Source organism: Choloepus didactylus, chromosome 4, assembly GCF_015220235.1.
Source record: "Choloepus didactylus isolate mChoDid1 chromosome 4, mChoDid1.pri, whole genome shotgun sequence".
NCBI classification, from domain to species: Eukaryota; Metazoa; Chordata; class Mammalia; order Pilosa; family Megalonychidae; genus Choloepus; species Choloepus didactylus.
Genome location: NC_051310.1, coordinates 154,807,217 through 154,825,993, shown reverse-complemented (window position 1 = coordinate 154,825,993; position 18,777 = coordinate 154,807,217).

Below are 18,777 nucleotides of genomic sequence, written 5' to 3'. Positions count from 1 at the left end.
TGTTCCCTCATCCAACTAAACATACCCTTTTCCCAGAACTACAACTATATGCATGCCCCACAGAAGCTGTTTCTTGTAGCAGCAGCTAGGTCATTCCCAAGGTCCAGAAGCCATTGGGGTCTAGTTGCCAGAAAACTGTCAGCCCACTTGCTGAAAATGGCTGTGGATGCCTGCTCTGTCTTCTGGTTTCCCATCCTGCGCTGACCTTGACATTCTTCCCATTGTGTCCCAGCTCTTCTCTGCCTTGGGCAGCTGGAGACACTGCCCCCACAGGGGAAGTTTGGCAGCATCCTCACTTGTTCACAGTTATCCTGTTGTCTCTAGAGACAGCCTGAGTAGTTTTGCTATTTTTCACTCCCTCTCACCTTGTAATACAATCCTATTTTTCTCCTGGTGAGGCCCAGCAACTAACCTGGGTATATACCCTGGTCTGCTATCTCACCCGTGGATCTGGCACACGGCAGCACTCCTTACTGAAGTTATACTCTTAAGCACCCACTTTAAATGTAAGAAAACACATTGGGCCTCCAAAATAGTAATCGCTTAGCAGAGTCCCTCACTTTCCTGGGAGTCTTTTTTCATGTAAATGACCTGAAGGCTCATTTTTCCTGAAAGGGAAGCATATTGTAGTGATAGATGGCTGTGTCTTAGGAAACATAAAACAAGACTAGCCAAGGTTAACAAAATGCCTACTCCTGCACTTAGCTGACAGAATCACTGTATTTGTTTTGATAAGAAATGAAGACATTATAGCTGCTGTTATAGCCCACGTGCCTCCTAAAATATTGGTTGAATCATCTCTCAATCTTGCTTCCTCCATCCCAGTCCAACCTACCATTGCCTTGCTCCTGGATTAGCCTGTCTATCCAATTCCACTTTGATCTCTTTTCCATCACTTCTCCACATAACAGCCATAGTGATCTTTTCAGAACACACATATAATCATGACTTTACAGAGAATTCTCCAGTGGTTTTGTCAGTATAATGACCATTTCTTTCTACAGGACCATGAATGGTCCGACCATATATCCAATCTTTTCATCATAGGCCCCTTCACTCTCCCTGCTGCAACCACATCGAACTTCTTTTAGTCCCTTTTACTCCCAGTGCTCTTCCTCCATGAGATCGTTGCCTATCCTATTTGGTTCCCTAGTTAATTTCTCCACATCCTTCATAGCTCAAGTGTCACTTCCTCCAGGAAGTTTTCCCTCCTTTCTTAACTAGGCCAATAGGCTAGTTAAGAAATCTTGGTAGCACTAAATGAAGTTTCACTCATTAATTTGTATGATTATTTGATTAATGTGTTTTCCTTATTAGAATGAAAACTCACTGTACACAGGAAGTACATTTATTGTTCACCAGTATATTCCCAGTGTTTAGCACAGTGCTGGCATAAATATTCACTGAATGGATTAATCGGAAAAAGAAAGGAAGTGGGGGAGGGTTAGCACTGGATGAGGCAGTCTTGGAAACAGCAGAAATGCGAATCAAGGCTGAAGAACTGGTTCTTCACAACATGCCTGGAGGAGTGTTGTAATGCCTCCTGCCTGTCCCAAAGGATGTATTCTTTGAGATGAATTTCATTGCCCCTACTTTCACTGTAATACTTCAGTCTCCAGTGTCAACCAACAATCCCTTGTGTAATCCCTATCTGATGTCAAGGGTGAGAGAGAAAATAGGGGAATAATTTTAAAAGATGGGCATGCCCATTGCAGTTAACCTGCTTTGAGAACTTCTTCAAAACCTTTAAGTCCAATTTCCCTTACAAAACTCACTATCCTATCAGGAGTCTTATCCCTCAACACCTGCATTCCTAAATTTTTAAAATTAAAGTTACATATATATATATTGTAAAATGCACATCTTAAGTGTACAGCTTGATAAAAATTTACAAAGTGAACATACCTATTTAAATACCACTCAGATCAAGACTGGAACATAACCAGCACTCAGAAACCTCCCTCTTGCCCACCTCCGTCATTACCCACTCCAGGTAACCACTCTTTTGACATCTATCACTATAGGTAGGTTTTACCTGTTTTTAAATTATATATATGGTTTTGGAATTGTATTGAAGGTTAGGATCCCCCAAGAGAGAGTTTGAGAGAAAGACGATTGCGTGCTGTGGTTTATTTGAAAGATGATCCCAGGAAGCAGGAGTAGGAGTGGGAAATGGGGATTGAGGCAGTGAAGGAGAGAAGCCATATAATGGTTTGTTAAGGCTGAATATATAATGCTTTCCAGAATTGTGTGAAGGATGGGAGAAAGGGAGGCTAGAATATTTATCCACTGCCTCCTGTTCCCCATAGGTTGAGGGATACCCCAAATAGGTTAACTTCCCTGCACTTCTGGGCTGTAACTGGTCTTAGTTGGCTCTTGCAACACTGAAGTATATTTGGATTCTTTTCAATTTGGGGTAATACTGCTATGATTATTCTCATAGTGTCTTTTGAGAGCACATATGTACAACTTGTGTTAGGCATAAGCAGGAGTAGAGTTGATTTGTCATAGGATATGTGTATATTCAGCTTTAATAGATATTGTCCAAACAGATTGTACTAATTTATATTCTCATTAGCTGTGAATGAAAATTTGAGTTTTCTACATCATTGCCAACACTTGGTATTATCTGTTCTTTTAATTTTGGGCTTCCTAATGGGTGCGGTGCGTAGTGGTATCTCATTTTGTGTTTGCCGTTTGGTAAACTTCTGTTAAGGTATAATATGCATACTGACAACACACAAAATGCTGACAAGAAATGAAGAAATGCAACAGCAGCAGCACTCTAGAAGCCCTGTGCATGCCCTCTTCCAGTCACTGTACAACCACCCCAAGGATATTAATCCAATTCTTTTTGCCTGTTTTTGAACTTCAAATAAATGGAATCATATATTATGTAGTCTTTTCTGTCTGGCTTCTTTGATTCAACATTATGCCTGTGTAATTTATCTGTGTTGTTGCATGTGGTAGTTTGTTCATTCACAATGTTGTATAGTATTGCATTGTATAAGTACACTACAGTTTATTCTGTTAGGCATTTTGGCTGTTTCCAATTTTGACAATTATGAATAAAGTTGCTATGGACATTCTAGAACATGTCTTTTGGTGAAGATACGCATGCGTTTCTGCTGGTATATTACTAAGAATGAGATTACTGGATAGGGTATTGCCCCAAATCCTTGTCTACTTGGTATTTTTCTCTCTAATTTTAGCCTTCTGGTAAATGTTGTGGTATGACACGTAAAAAAAATTCTTTGCTTTTTTAAAACTAAACTTTGTATTTTGGAATAATGTTAGATTTATAGAAAAGTTGCAAAGACAGTATAGAGAGTTCCCCTAGCAGGTTTTCCCTAATGTTACCATCTTACACTACCATGGTACATTTGTCAAAACTAAGCCATTAACACCGATACATTATTATTAACTATATGCCTTATTTTAATTTCACCAGTTTTTATATGCACTCATGAGTGTGCTTGTAGTGTTCTATGCAATTTAATTTCATGTATAGATTCATGTTACCACTACTACAATCAAAATAAAGAACTGTTCCATTGCCACAAAGGAACCCTTCTACCCATTTATTGTTAGAACCCACTTCACCCATCTTCCCACTCCCATATATGGCCCCTGATAACTACTAATCTATTTTTCATCTCTATAATTTTGCCGTTTGAAGAATGTTATAAAAATGGCATCGTACAATATGTTATCATTTAAGAATGGCTTTCCCCACACACAGCATTATGCCTTTGAATTCCATCCAAGTTGTTACACGTGTCAAAAGTTCATTCGTTTTTTAATTGCTGAGTAGTATTTCATTCTATGAACCAAAGTTGGTTTAACCATTCATCTTTTAATGGACATTTGGGTTGTTTCCAGGTTTTTTGCTATTAAAAAGCAAAACTGCTATGAATATTCATGTACAAGTTTTTGTGGACAAAGTTTTCATTTCTTTGGGATAAATGTCCAACACTGTGATTGATGGGTAGTATGGTAAGTATATGTTTGGTTTTATAAGAAACTTTCAAACTATTTCCAGAGTTGCTATACCATTTCACATTCCTACCAACAAGGTGTGAGATCTAGTTTCTCCACTTTCTTTTCAGGGTTTGGTATTGTCACCAGTATTTAGTTTTCTTGTTCTAATAGTTATGTGGTGATATCTCATTGTGGTTCTAATATGCATTTTTCTAATGATGTTGAAGCACTTTCCATTGTGCTTATTTGTCATCCATAATAGCCTCTTTAGTGACTTGTCTGTTCATGTATTTTGCCTGTTTTGTAACTGGTTTGTTTTTTTCTGTTGCGTTTTGAGAGGTCTTTATATATTCTAGATACAAGTCCCTTGGATGGGTGGTTTGTAAATTTTCTTCAGTCTGTAGCTTGTCTTAGTTTCCTTCTTTTTAAAAGTAAATTTTATTTTAAGAATTTACAAACACACTATACTCAGCAAGCAACAACTCTCCCTTGCCCCTGTCCCCCATTCCCTGGTAACCTCAAATCTACTGTCTGTATCTACAAATCTGATCTTTCTAGATATTTCATATTGGTGAAATCATACAGTATTTTTTTCTTATATGCCTTGCTTATTTCATTCAGAATAATGTTTACAAGGCTCATCCATGTTGCATCATGCCTCAGAACTTCATTCCTTCTTATGGCTGGGTAACATTCTATTGTATGTACATGATACATTTTTGTACTGTACCATAGCTTTCTAATAAGTTCTGAAATTGGGGAGTGTGAGTCCTCTAATTTTGTTCTTCTCTTGATGGGGAGTGTGAGTCCTCTAATTTTGTTCTTCTCTTGATCAGGATGGTTTTGGCTCTTCGCTGCTCCTTGCCCTTCATATGAATTTGATGATTAGCTTTTCTATTTCCACAAGGAATGCTTTTGGTATTTTCATTGGGATAGCATTGAGCCAGATGTAGATTTTATTTATTTAGTTTGGTCTTAGGATATGACAACGATGGTAGGTTTGGAGTTTCTACATCTGAGAATCTTAAGTACTTCTTGTCCTTCACACTGCCACTAAATGCCATTAACATCTCTTGTTTTATTCCTTCAAGATCAAACAGACACAAAGATCCTTTGGCATAATAAGGCAATAAGAGTATCTTAATATTCCTAGTTTTGCACTTTCCCTCACCAAATAAGATAAGCCTTGGCTGATCCTTTGATGATTAAAATCATGGCAATAAGAACCAACCAAATGTGTTTTTATTTTTTATTATTTATTTTTGACAAAGGTACTAAAGCAATTCGATGGAGGAAGGATAGTCTTCAGTAAATGTGCTGGAGCCATTGGACATCCCTAGGCAAAGCAACAAACAAACAACAAACAAGCAAAAAAACCCCTTAATCTAAACCTCACACTTCATACAAAAAAATAACTTAAAATGGTCAATGACCCAAATGTAAATTTCTCAGAATATAATTCAGGGGCAAATCTTTTGACCTTGGATGGGCAATGGATTCTTAGACTTTACACCAAAAGCACAAGCAACAAAAGAAACATAGATAAGTTCAACTTCATCAATTAAAACCTTTTGTGCATCAAAGGACATCATCAAGGTAGTGAAAAGATAACCTACAGAATGGAAGAAATATTTGGAAACCACCTATCTGATGACTGTTTTAATATCCAAATATATAAAGCACGTCTTACAACTCAACAACAAAAAAATAAGCCAATTAAAAAATAGGTGAAGGACTTGGACACTTTTTCCAAAGAGGATATACAAATGGCCGATAATCATATGAAAAGATGTTCAACTCACTAGTAATGGGGAAATGCAAATCAAAACGATTCACAACTTTGTGAATGTAATTAGTACCACTTTATTGTGTATTTGGATAAAATGGGAAATTTTAGGTTGTATATAAGTTACCAGGAAAAAAGCCATATACCTACCTGTACAACACAAAGTGTGTACCCTAATGTAAACTATGAGCTATGATTAGTATAATTATAATATGGTTTCATCAAGAGTTACAAAGTTACCACTTCACATCCACAAGGATGGCTATTATAAAAATGGATATTAAGTGTTGGAGGTGATGTGGGGAAATTGGATACTCATGCATTATTGGTGGGAATGTAAAATCATACAACTGCTGTGGAAAATAGTTTGGTGATTACTCAGAAAATTAAGTATAGATTTACCACATAACCCAGTAATCCTAATTATACCCAAAAGAATTAAAAGCAGAGACTTGGACAGATCTTTGCACACCGATGTTCATAGTGACAGTATTTACAATTGCCAAAAGGTGGACGCAATCCAAGTGTCCATCAAGAGATGAAATGGATAAACAAAATGGTATATACATACAATGGTATATTGCTTGGCCATAAAAAGGAATGAAGTTTTAATGTATGCTACAACATGGAACCTTGAAGACATCATGTTGAGTGAAATAAGTCAGACACAAAAGGACAAATGTATGATCTCACATATATGAAACAAGTGGAACATGCAAGATTTATAAAATCAGAGCTAGGATACAGGTTACAGGGGGAAGGTGATGGTAGGGAATTGGGAATTAATGACCAATTGGTATGAGGTTTCTGTTCTGGGTGAAAGAAAAGGTCGGGCAAGCGATGTTAGTGATGGAGGCACAACTTTTTGAATGTAATTAATATCACTTTATTGTATATTTGAAAGTGGATAAAATGGGAAATTTTAGGTTATATATGTTACCAAGAAAAACAAACATATGCCTCTACAACACAGAGTGTACCCTAATGTAAACTATGAGCTATAGTTAGTATAATTATATATATATATTATAGTTTCATTAGAGTTACAAAATTATAAAACTAATGCAAAATGTTTATTATAGGGAAAACTATGTGTATAATTGGAGTATATGGGAACTCTGCACTTTCTGCATGATTTTTTTCTGTAAACCTTTAACTGCTCTAATAATAATTTTTAAAAAAGCCAGAAAAAAGAACAGTTTGACTTCATCAAAATTAAAAACTCTTGTGCATAAAATGACAGTATCAAGAAAGTGAAAAGACAACTTACAGAATGGAAGAAAATATTTAGAAACCATATATTTGAAAGGGTTTATATTGAGAATATGTAAAGAAATTCTACAAATCAACAATAAAAGACAACCCAATTAATAAATATGCAAAGGATTGAATAGACATTAATAAGCACATGAAAAGATACTCAACATCATTAGCCATTAGAAAAATGCAAATCAAAACCACAATGAGGTACTGCTTCACAACCACAAGGATGGCTATTATTTTAAAAATGGAAAAATGACAAATATCCCTGAGAATGTGAAGAAATTGAAACCCTTTGCATTATTAGTGGGAATGTAAAATGGCATGCAGCCACTGTGGAAAACAGTTTGGCAGTTTCTCAGAAAGTTAGGTACAGAATTACCATGTGACCTGGCAATCTTAACTTCAAGGCATATACGAAAAAAATGGAAAGTAGGGATTCAAACAGTTATATGCACACTAAGGTTCATAGCAGCATTATTCACAAAAGCCCAAAGGTGGAAGCCACTCAAGTGTCTATCAGCAGATGAACAGAATAACAAGATGTGGTAAATACATACAATGGAATATTCAGCCATACAAAAGAATGAAGGTCTGATACATGCTACCACATGGATGAACCTTGAAGACATCATGTTGAGTGAAACAAGCCAGACATAAAAGGACAGATATTGTATGATTTCACTTACATGAAATAGCTAGAATATACAAATTCATAGAGACAGTAGATAAGTTTACCACAGGTGAGAGTTGAGGGCAATGGGGAGTTAAATGCTTAATTGGTACAGGTTTCTGTTTGTAAAATATTTGTTAATGGGCAGTGATAATGGTAGCACAACATTTTAAATATAATTAATACTACTGAATTGTATACTTGAAAGTAGTCAAAATGAGAAATTTTATGTTATATTTGTTACCCATATTAAAAAATTTTTTAAAGAAATTAAAAGCAGGGAAGAACAAATATAATAACAAAGATGTTTTTAGTAACATGGGAAATGCTTATTTTTTTTTTCAGATTTACATTTGTTTATTTATTCATGTAATGCAAATGTCTAAGTCATAAAAAGGACATTTAGGCTTTGCCTAGTTACCTTGAATAAAAATCAGTTCAAGATAGGAGATTAAATCATCATAAACATAAATATATTTCTCATCATGAAACTTAATCCCTCAGTACATTTTAGAGATTAACAAATTAGCCTTAATAATTCTCAAATGAATTGGAAATTTGTATTTTCATTGACTAAAAATTATACAGTATAACCAAAATCCTCAAAACAGAATGCTACATCCATGATATATTACTTCAAATTAGATAGAAATTAAAAGTAGAATACTAGAAATTTAATGACTTACAGATAGCCAAACCAATTTTCACATATATCTATTCCCCCAAATAGAGTCAATGCAGAATTTACAGAGCACATTTTACATCAAAATTAAAATTAAATGCTTTTTAAAAACTTGTTTAAATAACAATTTGTATTTCAAAATTTAAATGAGCATCACTGGAAAACTTTAAGGATCCTAGCTGTAAAGACACACCAAAGCATGTAGTATATCTTGCATTAAAAAAAAGAAAACACCAATCAAATTTTATAGTAAAAACAAGCTTTAGAGGTGTTTTAATGCTTAGTTCTCAATTTATGGATAAAAGAATAGATCACAAAATTTAAAATTTGTATTAGGTTTCTTGACAGTTACACCAGCATTACAAAAGTGTATTTCAATTCTGGTTAATTATGTCAACAATAATTAATAGGTAATAATGGATAATAGAATATAAAGACGTATTATATATTCACATATTTATATTTTATGTATTCATAGAATATAGCTTTGTGTATAAATAAAAATATATTTATATGTATTAAGTTTTAATGTTTTAACTATTTGAAATTTGGTAATTTATAGATAATGCATTGTTTTATTATATCTTAGTATATTATGAAATAGATATTTGTTGCTTCTTACATTTGACATGAATTAAGAAGTTTACCTTCATTAACCATTTAAAAATTCTCAACAACTCGATGTATGGATTGTATTAGCTCCATTTTATATTTGAGGAAACTGGGAGCAAAAAAAAAAAAATCATGGCCAAAGAGCTCATAATCTGAGCAATCACATTATAATCACAGTCTGACCAAATTACTTCTCATCCCTGACATTTGATCAACCTCTTTGCATAAAGGGTTTGAATAAAAGCTTGCATATTATTATTTTTTTTAATCTTCATTTTATTGAGATATATTCACATACCACGCAGTCATACAAAACAAATCGTACTTTCGATTGTTTACAGTACCATTACATAGTTGTACATTCATCACCTAAATCAATCCCTGACACCTTCATTAGCACACACACAAAAATAACAAGAATAATAATTAGAGTGAAAAAGAGCAATTGAAGTAAAAAAGAACACTGGGTACCTTTGTCTGTTTGTTTCCTTCCCCTATTTTTCTACTCATCCATCCATAAACTAGACAAAGTGGAGTGTGGTCCTTATGGCTTTCCCAATCCCATTGTCACCCCTCATAAGCTACATTTTTATACAACTGTCTTCGAGATTCATGGGTTCTGGGTTGTAGTTTGATAGTTTCAGGTGTCCACCAACAGCTACCCCAATTCTTTAGAACCTAAAAAGGGTTGTCTAAAGTGTGCGTAAGAGTGCCCACCAGAGTGACCTCTCGGCTCCTTTTGGAATCTCTCTGCCACTGAAGCTTATTTCATTTCCTTTCACATCCCCCTTTTGGTCAAGAAGATGTTCTCCGTCCCATGATGCCGGGTCTACATTCCTCCCCAGGAGTCATATTCCATGTTGCCAGGGAGATTCACTCCCCTGGGTGTCTGGTCCCACGTAGGAGGGAGGGCAGTGATTTCACCTTTCAAGTTGGCTTAGCCAGAGAGAGAGGGCCACATCTGAGCAAACAAAGAGGCATTCGGGAGAAGGCTCTTAGGCACAAGCATAGGGAGGCCTAGCCTCTCCTTTGCAGCAACCATCTTCCCAAGGGTAAAACTTATGGTAGAGGGCTCAACCCATCAAACCACCAGTCCCCTATGTCTGTGGTCATGTTAGCAACCATGGAGGTGGGGTAGGCGAATACCCCTGCATTCTCCACAGGCTCCTCAAGGGGGCACTACATCTTTTTTTTCCTTGTTTTTCTTTTTTTTTTTTTAACTTTCCCTTCTTTTTTAAATCAACTGTATGAAAAAAAAGTTAAAAAAAAAAAAAAAAGAAAAAAGAACATTTCAAAGAGACCATAACAAGGGAGTAAGAAAAAGACAACTAACCTAAGATAACTGCTTAACTTCCAACATGTTCCTACTTTACCCCAAGAAAGTTACATAATATAGCAACATTTCTGTGAACTTGTTCCTACTATATCCATCAGAAATTAACAGACCATAGTCATTCCTGAGCATCCCCAGAACGTTAAATAGCTTATCTGTTCTCCTTGGATTATTGTTCCCCCTTCCTTAATTGCTCTCTACTGCTAGTTCCCCTACATTCTACATTATAAACCATTTGTTTTACATTTTTCAAAGTTCACATTAGTGGTAGCATATAATATTTCTCTTTTTGTGCCTGGCTTATTTTGCTCATCATTATGTCTTCAAGGTTCATCCATGTTGTCAAATGTTTCACGAGATCGTTCCTTCTTACTGCCGCATAGTATTCCATCGTGTGTATATACCACATTTTATTTATCCACTCATCTGTTGAAGGACATTTGGGTTGTTTCCATCTCTTGGCAATTGTGAATAATGCTGCTATGAACATTGGTGTGCAGATATCTGTTCGTGTCACTGCTTTCCGATCTTCCGGGTATATACCGAGGAGTGCAATCGCTGGATCGAATGGTAGCTCTATATCTAGTTTTCTAAGGAACTGCCAGACTGACTTCCAGAGTGGCTGAACCATTATACAGTCCCACCAACAATGAATAAGAGTCCCAGTTTCTCCACATCCCCTCCAGCATTTGTAGTTTCCTGTTTGTTTAATGGCAGCCATTCTAATCGGTGTTAGATGGTATCTCATTGTGGTCTTAATTTGCATCTCTAATAGCTAGTGAAGCTGAACATTTTTTCATGTGTTTCTTGGCCATTTGTATTTCCTCTTCAGAGAACTGTCTTTTCATATCTTTTGCCCATTTTATAATTGGGCCAACTGTACTATTGTCATTGAGTTGTAGGATTTCTTTATATATGCAAGATATCAGTCTTTTGTCAGATACATGGTTTCCAAAAATTTTTTCCCATTGAGTTGGCTGCCTCTTTACCTTTTTGAGAAATTCCTTTGAGATGCAGAAACTTCTAAGCTTGAGGAGTTCCCATTTATCTATTTTCTCTTTTGTTGCTTGTGCTTTGGGTGTAAAGTCTAGGAAGTGGCCGCCTAATACAAGGTCTTGAAGATGTTTTCCTACATTATCTTCTAGGAGTTTTATGGTACTTTCTTTTATATTGAGATCTTTGGTCCATTTTGAGTTAATTTTTGTGTAGGGGGTGAGGTAGGGGTCCTCTTTCATTCTTTTGGATATGGATATCCAACTCTCCCAGCCCCATTTGTTGAAAAGACCATTATGACTCAGTTCAGTGACTTTGGGGGCCTTATCAAAGGTCAGTTGGCCATAGATCTGAGGGTCTATCTCTGAATTCTCAATTCGATTCCATTGATCTATATGTCTATCTTTGTGCCAGTACCATGCTGTTTTGGCAACTGTGGCTTTATAATAAGCTTCAAAGTCAGGGAGTGTAAGTCCTCCCACTTCGTTTTTCTTTTTCAGAGTGTCTTTAGCAATTCGAGGCATCTTCCCTTTCCAAATAAATTTGATAACTACCTTTTCCAAGTCTGCAAAGTAGGTTGTTGGAATTTTGATTGGGATTGCATTGAATCTGTAGATGAGTTTGGGTAGAATTGACATCTTAATGACATTTAGCCTTCCTATCCATGAACATGGAATATTTTTCCATCTTTTAAGGTCCCCTTCTATTTCTTTTAGTAGAGTTATGTAGTTTTCTTTGTATAGGTCTTTTACATCTTTGGTTAAGTTTATTCCTAGGTACTTGATTTTTTTAGTTGCTATTGAAAATGGTATCTTTTTCTTGAGTGTCTCTTCAGTTTGTTCATTTCTAGCATATAGAAACATTACTGACTTATGTGCATTAATCTTGTACCCGCTACTTTGCTAAATTTGTTTATTAGCTCTAGTAGGTGTATCGTTGATTTCTCAGGGTTTTCTAGATATAAGATCATATCATCTGCAAACAATGACAGTTTTACTTCTACTTTTCCAATTTGGATGCCTTTTATTTCTTTGTCTTGCGGATTGCCCTGGCTAGCACTTCCAGCACAATGTTGAATAACAGTGGTGACAGCGGGCATCCTTGTCTTGTTCCTGATCTTAGAGGGAAGGCTTTCAGTCTCTCACCATTGAGTACTATGCTGGCTGTGGGTTTTTCATATATGCTCTTTATCATGTTGAGGAGTAGTTTCCTTCAATTCCTACCTTTTGAAGTGTCTTATCAAAAAGGGATGTGGGATTTTGGTCAAATGCTTTTTCAGCATCTATTGAGATGATCAATTGATTTTCTCCCTTTTGACTTGTTAATGTGTTGTAATACATTGATTGATTTTCTTATGTTGAACCATCCTTGCCATTGCCTGGAATGAACCCCACTTGGTCATGGTGTATGATTTTTTTTAATGTGTCTTTGGATTCGATTTGCAAAGTATTTTGTTGAGGATTTTTGCACTCTATATTCATTAGGGAGATGGCCGGTCTAGTTTTCCTTTTTTGTAGCATCTTTGCCTGGTTTTTGGTATTAGATTGATGTTAGCTTCATAAATGAGTTAAGTAGCTGTTCCATTTTCTTCAATGTTTTGAAAGAGTTTGAGTAAGATGGTGTCAGTTCTTTCTGGAAAGTTTGGTAGAATTCCCCTGTGAAGCCATCTGGCCCTGCGGCATTTATTTGTGGGAAGATTTTTGATGACTGATTGGATCTCTTTGCTTGTGATGGGTTGGTTGAGGTCTCTCTATTTCTTCTCTGGTCAGTCTAGGTTGTCATATGTTTCCAGGAAATTGGTCCATTTCCTCTACATTATCAGTTGTATGCCATACAGTTGTTCATAGTATCCTCCTCTAATTTTTTTAATTTCTTCAGGATCTGCAGTTATGTCACCTTTTCATTCATTATTTGTTTATATGGGTCTTCTCTCTTTTGATTTTGTCAGTCTAGCTAGGGGCTTGTCAATCTTGGTGATCTTCTCAAAGAACCAACTTTTTGGTGATATTTATCCTCTCTATTGTTTTTTTTGTTCTCTATGTCATTTCTTCTGCTTTAATCCTGTTATTTCTTTTCTTGTACTTGTTTAGGATTGGTTTGCTGTTCATTTTTCTAGCTTCTTCAGTTGATCCATTAGTTCTTTGATTTTGGCTCTTCTTCCTTTAATATATGCATTTAGTGCTATAAATTTCCCCCTTCGCACTGCTTTTGCTGCATCCCATAGGTTTTGGTATGTTGTGTTCTCATTTTCATTAGTCTCTATATATTTAGCAATTTCTCTTGCTATTTCTTCTTTAACCCACTGATTGTTTAGGAGTGTGTTGTTTAACCTCCAGGTATTGTGAATTTTCTAAGTCTCTGATGGTTATTGACTTCTAATTGTAATTCCATTGTGGTCAGAGAATGTGCTTTGAATAATTTCAATCTTTTTAAATTTATTAGGCTTGTTTTATGTCCCAGCATATGATCTATTCTGGAGAAAGTTCTATTGAGCACTAGAAAAGTATGTGTATCCTGGTGATTTGGGATGTAATGTCCTGTATATGTCTGTTAAATCTAATTCATTTATCAGATTGTTTAGGTTTTCAATTTCCTTATTGGTCTTCTGTCTGGTTGATCTATCTATAGGAGAGAGTGATGTGTTGAAGGTCTCCCACAATTATTGTGGAACATCAATTGCTTCCTTTAGTTTTGCCACAGTGTTTCTCTCATGTATTTTGTGGCACCTGATTGGGTGCATAGACATTTACGATTGTTATTTCTTCTTGCTGAATTGCCCCTTTTATTAGTATGTAGTGGCCTTCTTTGTCTCTCAAAACATCCCTGCATTTGAAGTCTATTTTATCTGAGATTAATATTGCTACACCTGCTTTCTTTTGGCTGTAGCTTGCATGAAATATTTTTTCCATCCTTTCACTTTCAGTTTCTTTGTGTCCCTGTGTCTAAGATGAGTCTCTTGTATGCAACATATTGATGGTTCATTTTTTTTGATCCATTCTGCGAATCTATATCTTTTAATTGGGGAGTTTAATCCATTTACATTCAACGTTATAACCGTGAAGGCATTTCTTGAATCAGCCATCTTATCCTTTGGTTATGTTTGTCATATTTTTCCCCTCTGTCTATTAATATCCTTTATTGTACCCATACCGAATCTCTTTAGTACTGAACCTTTCTCCAAGTCTCTCTGTCCTTTCTTGTTTCTCTGTCTGTAGGGCTCCCTTTAGTATCTCCAGTAGGGCAGGTCTCTTGTTAGCAAATTCTCTCAGCATTTGTTTGTCTGTGAAAAATTTAAGCTCTCCCTCAAATTTGAAGGAGAGCTTGCTGGATAAAGTATTCTTGGCTGTGGAAATTTTTCTCACTCAGAATTTTAAATATATCGTGCCACATGCCTTCTCTCCTCCATGGTGGCTGCTGAGTAGTCACTACTTAGTCTTATGCTGTTTCCTTTGTATGTGGTGAATTGCTTTTCTCTTGCTGCTTTCAGAACTTGCTCCTTCTCTTCTGTGTTTGACAGTGTGATCAGTATATGTCTTGGAGTGGGTTTATTTGGATTTATTCTATTTGGGGTTCGCTGAGCATTTATGATTGTGTATTTATGTTGTTTAGAAGATTTGGGAAGTTTTCCCCAACAATTTCTTTGAATACTCTTCCTAGACCTTTACCCTTTTCTTCCCCTTCTGGGACACCAATGAGTCTTATATTCAGACGTTTCATATTATCTATCATATCCCTGAGGTCCATTTCGATTTTTTCAATTTTTTTCCCCATTCTTTCTTTTATGCTTTCATTTTCAATTCTGTCATCTTCCAGGTCACTGATTCGTTGTTCAACTTCCTCTTGTCTTGTACTATGAGTGTCCAGAATCTTTTTAATTTGGTCAACAGTTTCTTTAATTTCCATAAGATCATCCATTTTTTTATTTAGTCTTGCAATGTCTTCTTTATGCTCTTCTAGGGTCTTCTTGATTTCCTTTGTCTCCCGTACTATGGTCTCATTGTTCATCTTTAGTTCTTTGAGTAGCTGCTCTAGGTGCTGTGTCTCTTCTGACCTTTTGATTTGGGTGCTTGGGCTTGGGTTATCCATATCGTCTGGTTTTTTCATATGCTTTATAATTTTCTGTTGTTTTTGGCCTCGTGGCATTTGCTGAACTTGATAGGGTTCTTTTAGGATTTGTAGACCAATTGAAGTCCTTATCTCTAATTCATCAGATCTACAGCTTCGTGGAGTACACTTTCTCTAACTAACCAGCAGGTGGCGTCCACGAGCCACCTGTTCTCCACAAGCCAGTTCTCCCCTGCTTAGCCTTTTTGGTGAGTGGGGGAGTGAGTCTTGTGGGGTCCAATTGGTGTACCAAGCTTGCGTGTTTAGTTGGTGTTGCCTGCCCTGTGTATGGGGCGTGTTTCTGGGCAGTCAGGGAGGGGGGTTGGCTCTAAGAATCAAATCTCCCTGGTGATCCTAGAGTTTTAAAGCTGCTGCAATAGTCTAATCCTTCAGTTTAGTCCTGCCACAGTTTGTCTCTGCCACTGACCCACAAGTCCTTGGTATTGGCATATGGCTCTTGAGACTTGCAAGTGGGTCCCTCTTGCAGGCCGTGCACCCCGGGTCCTCTCTTGAGGGATGACTGTGGTATGTCACAGGTGAGTGCCGTCCCCCCAGGGCAGTTCTGGGCTGCTGGGCTGTGTAGGGAGGCTCCCAGTCTGCTGAAATGATGGATGAATGGGGCTTTGTTAATTCACACTGCTCCACCTTCCCAACTCTGGGACAATCAGCTGAGGTTGCAGGGAAGGCTAATGTCCACACCAAGTTTTGTGGTGTGTGCCTGTTATTTGAAGCACTTCCGTCACACTGGGTTGTCTGGGGCAGTTCTGGGCTATGGGGCTGGCGATGGGCAGGAGTGTTTCCTGTCCACCAGGATGATGGCTGTGAGCGGACACCCCCCTTTTCTTGGGAAGTTGTGGTGTTTAGTGAATTTTTTCAGGCACTGGATTATTGCGTTTTGTCTCAGAGCTCTCCTAGTTCTGCTCTTGACTTGACCTGCCCAAATTGCAAGTCTTTGAAGCTTTCTGTATTGGCTTCTTAGAGTAATTGTTTTAGAAAAAGAAAAAAGGATTAAAAAAAAAAGGGGGGGGGCCCTCCTCAGAGATCTAATGGGTTATTGAAATGCTAAGAAACAAAGCAACCAGGGCCATCAAGGAAAGGTCCACAGGGCAGAGAGATCAGCTTTTCTTCGGGATTTGCATATGCGCCTCAGGGCCTGAGCTGAGGCCTGAGCTCTGCCCTTCCCCCTTATATGTTTACCAGGACTCCAAAAATCCTCCGCTTTTATTTTGGAGTTTTTCATGTTGTTTTTTTTCTATGCCTGTCTTCTCTCTGCTGGGCTGGCTGCTCTCAGATTCTCTGGTGTCTGGTCTCCGTCTATCTATGGTTGGAGTTTGGATCAGCAGAATGAGTTTCCGATAAGGGCTGCCACTGCAGTTCTCCCTTCTCCTTCCCGGAGCTGACAGCCCCTCCTCCCATGGGACTGAGCCTGGCAGGGAGGGGCGCGGGTCCCCTGGCTGCAAAAACTTACAGATTTCGCTGATCTCAGCAGTTCCACGTTTTCATGAGTGTTGTATGAAGTATGCCCCAAAGTCAGATTGCTCTGTGGTGTCCAGTCCACGCAGTTCCTGGCTTTCTACCTACTTTCCTGGAGGAGTAACTAAAACATACAGCTCACCAGTCTGCCATCTTGCCCCGCCTCCTCCGGAAATGCTTATTTTTTAAACTTTAAGGGAAGAGTCAAGGTGCTAAACCAATTGTGAGTTCAACCCAGAAATTTGCCTAGACAAAAGCTTGGAAGGAATAAATTTATCTCTGGCGACCAAGGGAAAAAATCAGTTGTACATACTTGTGTGGGTCTATTTTTTTAGGTTTTCTGTTTTGTTCCATTTGTCTATGTATTTATCCTTGTACTTATACCCCACTTTCTTGATTACTGTACCTACAGAGAAAAGTATTTAAATCAGGTAGAGTGATTCCTCTCACTTTCTTTTCTCAGAATTAACTATTCTTGTTCCTTTGCCTTTCCATTCCATTCTATTTTAGAATAAGCTAGTCTTTATCTAAAAACAATGTAACTTACTTGGATTTTGACCGGCTATGTGTTAAATCTAGAGATCAGTTGGGAAGTAATTGACGTCTTTAATATATTGAGTTTTCCAATCCATGAACTTGGCATATCTCTCCTCTTTAGATATTTAATTTTTTGTCAGTTTTTTTTGTAGTTTTGAGCATACACAGCCTGTATAGATTTTAGCAGATTCATACCTAAGTATTTAAGTATTTTTAAGCAATTGTAAATGGTATTGTGTTTTTAATTTCAGTTTCTATATGTTCATTGCTATTTAGAAATATAACTTATTTCTATATGTTGATCTTGTATCCTGCAACGTTTGAGTTTTTTGGAGATTCATTTGGAAATTCTCCGTAGACAATCCTGTCATCTGCTAATAGAGATACTTGCATTTCTTTCCAGAATGTATGCCTCTTATTTCCTTTTCTTGCTTTATTGTGCTGGCTAGGACTTCCAGTACTATGGTAAATTACAGTGGTAACAGCAGGCATCCTTGCATTTCCCCCAGAATTAGGGAGAAAGCATTCAGTCTTTTACCATTAACTATGATGTTAGTTGTAGGGTTTTTTCTAAATGCTCTTTATCACATTGAGGTCATTCCTTTTTATTCTCAACTTGCTGAATTTTTATGATGAATGGATGTTGAATTTTGTGAAATGCTTTTTGTGCATCAATTGATATTATTATGTGACTTTTCTTCTTTAGCTTGTTAATATGGTAGATTACATTGATTGTTTACCAAATATTGGACCAACCTTGTATTCCTAGAATCAACCCCACTTAGTCATATTGTAGAATTAATTTTACATATGGCTGGATTCTCTTTGCTAATATTTTATTGAGGATTTCCGGGCTTACATTCATGAAGGGTTAAAAATTTTTTTTTTTAAATACACAAACAGACATCTGAACACCAATGTTCATAGTGGCATTATTCACAATTGCCCAGAATTGGAAACAACCTAAGTGTCCATCAACAGATGAAAGTATAACAAAATGTGGTATGTACGTACAATGGAATTATTATTCAGCAATAAGAAGGAATAATGTCGTGAATCATGGGACAACATGGATGAAACTTGAGGACATTATCTTAAGTGAAGTAAGTCAGATACAAAAGAATAAATATTGTAAGATATCATTGATATGAAATAATTATATAAACTCATAGACATAAAATATAGCATATAGGCTACCAGGATGTAAAATGAGGCTGAAGAATGGGAAGCAGTTGAATAACATGCAGAATGTTTAACTAAGTTGAACTTAAAAGTTTGGAAATGGACAGAGGTGATGATAGCATGTTACTGTGAATGTTGTGGAAAGAGGAAGTTTAGAGTCA